Source organism: Charadrius vociferus, unplaced genomic scaffold (assembly GCF_000708025.1).
Source record: "Charadrius vociferus isolate BGI_N301 unplaced genomic scaffold, ASM70802v2 scaffold874, whole genome shotgun sequence".
In the NCBI taxonomy this organism is placed as follows: Eukaryota; Metazoa; Chordata; class Aves; order Charadriiformes; family Charadriidae; genus Charadrius; species Charadrius vociferus.
In genome coordinates this window covers 25,792-31,486 of record NW_009648238.1, presented here as the reverse complement: position 1 = coordinate 31,486, position 5,695 = coordinate 25,792, and the positions used below count along the sequence as shown (strand labels likewise).

General features: G+C 42.2%; 1 protein-coding gene across 1 annotated transcript in view; it reads right to left on the bottom strand.

Annotated features, from left to right (window-relative positions):
- The window catches only part of LOC104285677 (FCH domain only protein 2-like), a 104,266-nt gene that overhangs the window by 83,489 nt on the left and 15,082 nt on the right, over positions 1-5,695 (bottom strand). The window lies entirely within an intron of this gene.

Sequence of the window (5,695 nt, the reverse complement as noted above, 5' to 3'; positions counted from 1 at the left end):
TCCTTCATTAAAACCCACATTTTTACTTGTCTTTTGGAGATTCAGAACCCAAGGGCCCACATAGCTTTCCTCCTTAGAGCCTGTGCTGGGGCAATTACCATGGAACAGCAGTCACACACAACATATCATGGCAGTGACTCCCCTGGAAGCCCTTCCCCCATCAATCTTCCTCACCCTCCTATTATTAAGATACACATTAATATAATTTTCCACCCTAAATCAATACTCAATATGTAGCGTCAACTTAGATTTAGAAGCATCCTGAATTTGAGCAAATACTGTAATTGTCTATCTTGAAAATCCTTGTCTTGAAGCAATTTCTTTCCTGCTTTGCAATACCTTTATTCAGGGGCAGAAGAAGAAAAAAATGGGAGATGACAAATTCACCGTTCTCTCAAGTTACCATGACTGTAACCACTTACTGCTGAGTCAGATGTTTTTAATTCTACTTCACAGCAACACTTTCCAAGCAGAAAGAATTTTCTTATGAAAATATGAAACAAAGTAGTAGCAGTCACCTGAAACTTTGACAGAGGAGCATGTATTTAAACCTAGTGAACTTCCAAAATAACAATCCAGTCAGTTAAACAACCAATTTGGAGAAGGGGATTAAGTTGTAAAATGCAGTAATTCAATTACATTTTAAATCTCACCTACAAATAACTACAAAGTTAATCACCATTAAAAAAAAAAAATCAAAACTTTTTCCTCTTTCCCCATATGTAACTATTCTTGATGATCTGAAAAAGTTTAAGTTTCCAAGGTTTGGAATTCTTGCTCACTGCACAGCAACAAGCACATGTTTACAGACACACAGAAAAGACACTGATGTTTTTTTAATTACCATGATGAACAATATATTTTGATTAATTATCAGTAGCTTCTATCAAAGTTTTCCAGATTTGAGCTCAATGCTTTTTTTTTTCTTTTAAACACAAGATTTCTGACCAAAATCCACATACCTCTCTGCAGCAATTTACAAAATACTTACATGAGCAATCTCCACAAAACTGGAGTTCCCCAAATTATTACACATTATCAACATACAACAGTTACAAACACTAACAACTGAAATACGCTGTTGCTGACCAGTTGGGCATGTATATCTACATTTGTTTTATCAACTGACTTCCCAAAGCATTATGATGTACTGGTAACACACTATGAAAATCTGAGTAAATTAATTTTCACGGATTTGAAAATCTGTCTTTGATTGGAATCTGTTAAACATTTAAACTGAAATGGGAATACGTGCATTGCCAATTTCTTCTGATCAAGGAGTTTCTTTTTTATGATGCTTACAGAGAACTGGCACAGAAAAATGTTTGAAAGACTTCAGAAGAAAAGCCAGCAATACCTATTCGGTTCCTAGCTGAGCAGAGTGGTTTCTTACACGTAAACATTTTAGGTGTTAAATGCACTCAAACACAAGACAGCTCATTTACAAAATCTTCCTGGCATTTAGAGGGAAAAAAAAAAAAAAACAAGAAAAAAAACCCACAAAACACTGTGGGGGCAGCCCAATCTTCTTATCAATAACTACTGACTGAGCAAGTCTTTCCCATTCACAGTAGCAGAATATCTGGACAAAAGGCAGTAAAGAACCACAGATCCAACTGTCCCTCAGTTCTTTTAGTACTTGACCATTAACAAACACTCAAAAATGAAAAAGTGAAACATCACAGTTGAAAATTAAATTGGTATTGACTAACTGAACACAGCCAAAGGGGAAACCTTCTGCTCCTTCTTGGGTTATCCAGTTTCGTTTTTTCAGAGGAAACAACTTTGCAATTTCAGAAGGTTCTTACAGAAGTTTTGAAAGAAAAATTTTCATTGAAATGTGTAAGCTGAATATAATAAAAGAAAAAACAACATTTTTCCACATCCTAGACAATTTTTCTTTTTTAATTATTACTATTTCTAAGGCTGGAGAAAAGGGAACAATACTCTTCCCTGATTAAGCTGCACACAATCAAAACAGTATTCTGAACACCAAAAGTAATGGAGAACAACTTTATACAGACATGTCCTTTGTGTACCTGTCCAGGTTTGAGCGACATAGGACTAATTTATCTTCTAATGCTTGGGAAGACTGCACTTTTAGAAGACTCTGGTGTCTGAATTTGTGAAAATATTTACTTCATAGCCAGCTATGATGTGTGGGTTTCAAGGTCTCAGTGTTTTCGAGCTACCCAGGTGCAGGGATGAGGAGCAGCGAGACCCGGGCACTTGAACCAAGCTGGCAAACAGGATTATTTCATGCCATGAACAGCACATTCAATATAAATTAGAAAGTTTGCTGCGAAGTCTCTCTCTCCCTTGATAGTGGCGATCCAGAGAACTTCTTTCCTGGTGCCGGAGCCCTGAGGCCTTCCCTTCCTCCTGAAGCCATAGCACTCGCAGTGTCCCACATTTGCTGCCCACTGCTGGGAGCACACAGCTTCCTACTGATAGAATTGGCTGAGTATAATCCTTGCGTATTTTATATTGGTATCAGGATCAATATTGGTTCTTTACTGTTATTAATGTTAACTATTTAGTCTCATCCTATTAAATCTGTTCATATTTAAACCCCCGGGTTTCCTTGGTTTTTCTCCCGTTTCCCCCTCCTGGGTAGGGAGGGGTCACCAGGTGATAGAATAATTGTTTAAATGACAATAAATTATTGTGCATTTTTCAAACCATAACAGTCCCCTAAGCAGTCTGTACATCCAAATACACTCAACTGTCTTTCCTATCTCTTTTATCCTACTCCCATTAAAAAAAAAGGCAAACAATCTGGCTAGTCTGAAGACTCCAGCAATGCTGACTGACCAGCTCACAACTGTATATATTGTTTGACAGTACTCTAACTTTTTGTATTATCACCAACTCAGATGTGTCTCCTCTACTTAACCAGCAATTCTCAGTTTTCACTCTCCTATATGTCCACATTTGAATAAAACTGGCCAATATTCAGAAGAAATGGAAGGGCAGACTTGAAGAAATTGCAAACATATGTAAGTTTAGTTTTCATAGAATCATAGAATGGTTTAGGTTGGAAAGGCCTTTGAAGATCATGGAGTTCCACCCCCCCTGCCATAGGCAGAGACACCTCCCACTAGACCAGGTTGCCCAAGGCCACGTCCAGCCTGGCCTTGAACACCTCCAAGGATGGGGCCTCAACAACCTCTCTGAGCAACCTGTTCCAGTGCCTTACCACCCTTAAAGTGAAAAACTTCTTCCAAATGTTTAATCTAAACCTGCCCTCTTCCAGTTTGAAGCCATTCCCCCTCGTCCTGTCACTACATGACCTAGTAAAAAGTCCTTCCCCAGCTCTCCTGTAGGCCCCCTTTAGGTACTGGAAGGCCGCAATAAGATCTCCCTGGAGCCTTCTCTTCTCCAGGCTGAACAGCCCCAGCTCTCTCAGCCTCTCCTCATAGGAGAGGTGCTCCAGCCCTCGGATCATCCTCATGGCTCTCCTCTGGACACGCTCCAGCAGGTCCATGTCCTTCTTATGTTGGGGACTCCAGAGCTGGATGCAGTACTCCAGGTGGGGTCTCACGAGAGTGGAGTAGAGGGGCAGGATCACCTCCCTTGACCTGCTGGCCACAGTTCTTTTGATGCAGCCCAGGATACCGTTGGCCTTCTGGGCTGCGATTGCACATTGCTGGCTCATGCTGAGCTTCTCGTCACTCAGCACACCCAGGTCCTTCTCCTCAGGGCTGCTCTCCAGCCATTCCCCACCGAGCCTGTATTTGTGCTTGGGATTGCCCCAACCCAGATGTAGGACCTTGCACTTGGCCTTGGTGAACTGCATGAGGTTGGCTTGGGCCCACCTCTCCAGCCTGTCCAGGTCCCTCTGGATGGCATCCTTCCCCTCCAGCGCGTCTACCTCGCCACACAGCTTGGTATCATCGGCAAACTTGCTGAGGGTCCATTCGACACCACTGTCCATGTCGCCGACAAAGATGTTGAACAGTACAGGTCCCATTACCGACCCCTGAGGAACACCACTCATCACTGGTCTCCACTTGGACATCGAGCCGTTGACCGCAACTCTTTAAGTGCGACCATCCAGCCAGTTTTTTATCCACCATATGGAACAGCTCAGAAAATCAGGTGTAAGTAGGGCATAAACACACTAGATCTAGGTGGTTCCTAATGAATCTTGCTCATCCACTTACATATTTCTAGCAGAATAGAGTATTGCAAAATAACATTCAGACTACACGAGGGGAATAGATAATTGTATACAACATCTCTTAAATTCTTTGCAATAAACAAAGATGCAAAACAGAATATGGTCAAGACAAATAGACTGTTGTAGTACTACCAGTACAATTTCTTTTCAGATCACGAAATTGACCCATATGAACAAATGTGTGCTACTGAACCATATTTATTTCCTGGGAAATAGATTGACGATACTACAATAACCTGCCAAGGGCAGTGGAAGGGCTTCATTGCCTAGATATGGACACTCATAAACATTGTTACTAAAGCGAGGACACCAAATATTTATTCATTTATTTCTTTGAAACTACAAACTATATGCCACAAACTACCACTACCTTAGACTGAGATTGATCAGTGATGTACCCTTGACTTGAAAAGAAGCATCTATTTGGCAATCAACTTTTTTTTTGTTTTAATGGCAGCCTAGGATATCGAGACGGATCAATAAAGCAGAGCTGAAGAAAACACAATCGAACAGATAGGATACCAGGTTTAATATCTGACAGGGGGATGATCACTGGAAAGGACTGAACTTATTGCTGCTGGTCTGGATCACTGACAGATATTTTCCAATCCCAGGGCAAGTTGTTCTTAAGGAAGTATACTGAAGCCTAGTCAAATAAATTAAACTGTAGTGAATCTCAGTGTGTTAACTAGAACTGAAATTTTTCATATATTTTACCAAAAATGCTGTAGGCAAGATGGCTGCACATGTCTTTGGCATGTCCTGATCTATTCACAAGAACAGAAACTACATTTCTTGATTTCTCATTAAGGATAAAGTACCCATGTGGATCACAGAATAGTCAGGGTTGGAAGGGACCTCTGGAAATCATCTACTCCAACCCCCCTGCCAGAGCAGGGTCACCTACAGCAGGTTGCACAGGACGGTGTCCAGGCGGGTTTTGACCATCTCCAGAGTGGGAGACTCCCCCACCTCTCTGGGCAGCCTGTTCCAGTGCTCTGCCACCCTCAAACGAAAGAAGGCCCTCCTCATGTTCAGATGGAACTTCCTACGTTCAAGTTTGTGCCAGCTACCTCTTGCTCTATCACTGGACATCACTAAAAAAAAAGAGGTCCCATCCTCCTGGCACCCTCCCGGCACCATCCCTTTAAGTATTTATAAGCATTGATAAGATCCCCCTCAAACTTCTTTTCTCTAAACTAAAGAGACCCAAGTCCCTCAGTCTTTCCTCGTAAAAGACATGTTCAAATCCCCTCATCATCTTTGTAGCCCAGTCCTTCTTGAACTGGGGAGCCCAGAACTGGACGCAGTACTCCAGATGTAGCTTCACCAGGGCAGAGTAGAGAGGGAGGATGACCTCCCTCGACCTGCTGGCCACACTCTTCTTGATGCACTCCACAATGCCATTGGCCTTCTTGGCCACCAGGGCACATTGCTGGCTCATGGTCATCCTGTTGTCCACCAGGACTCCCAGGTCCCTTTCCACAGAGCTGCTCTCCAGGAGGTCAGCCC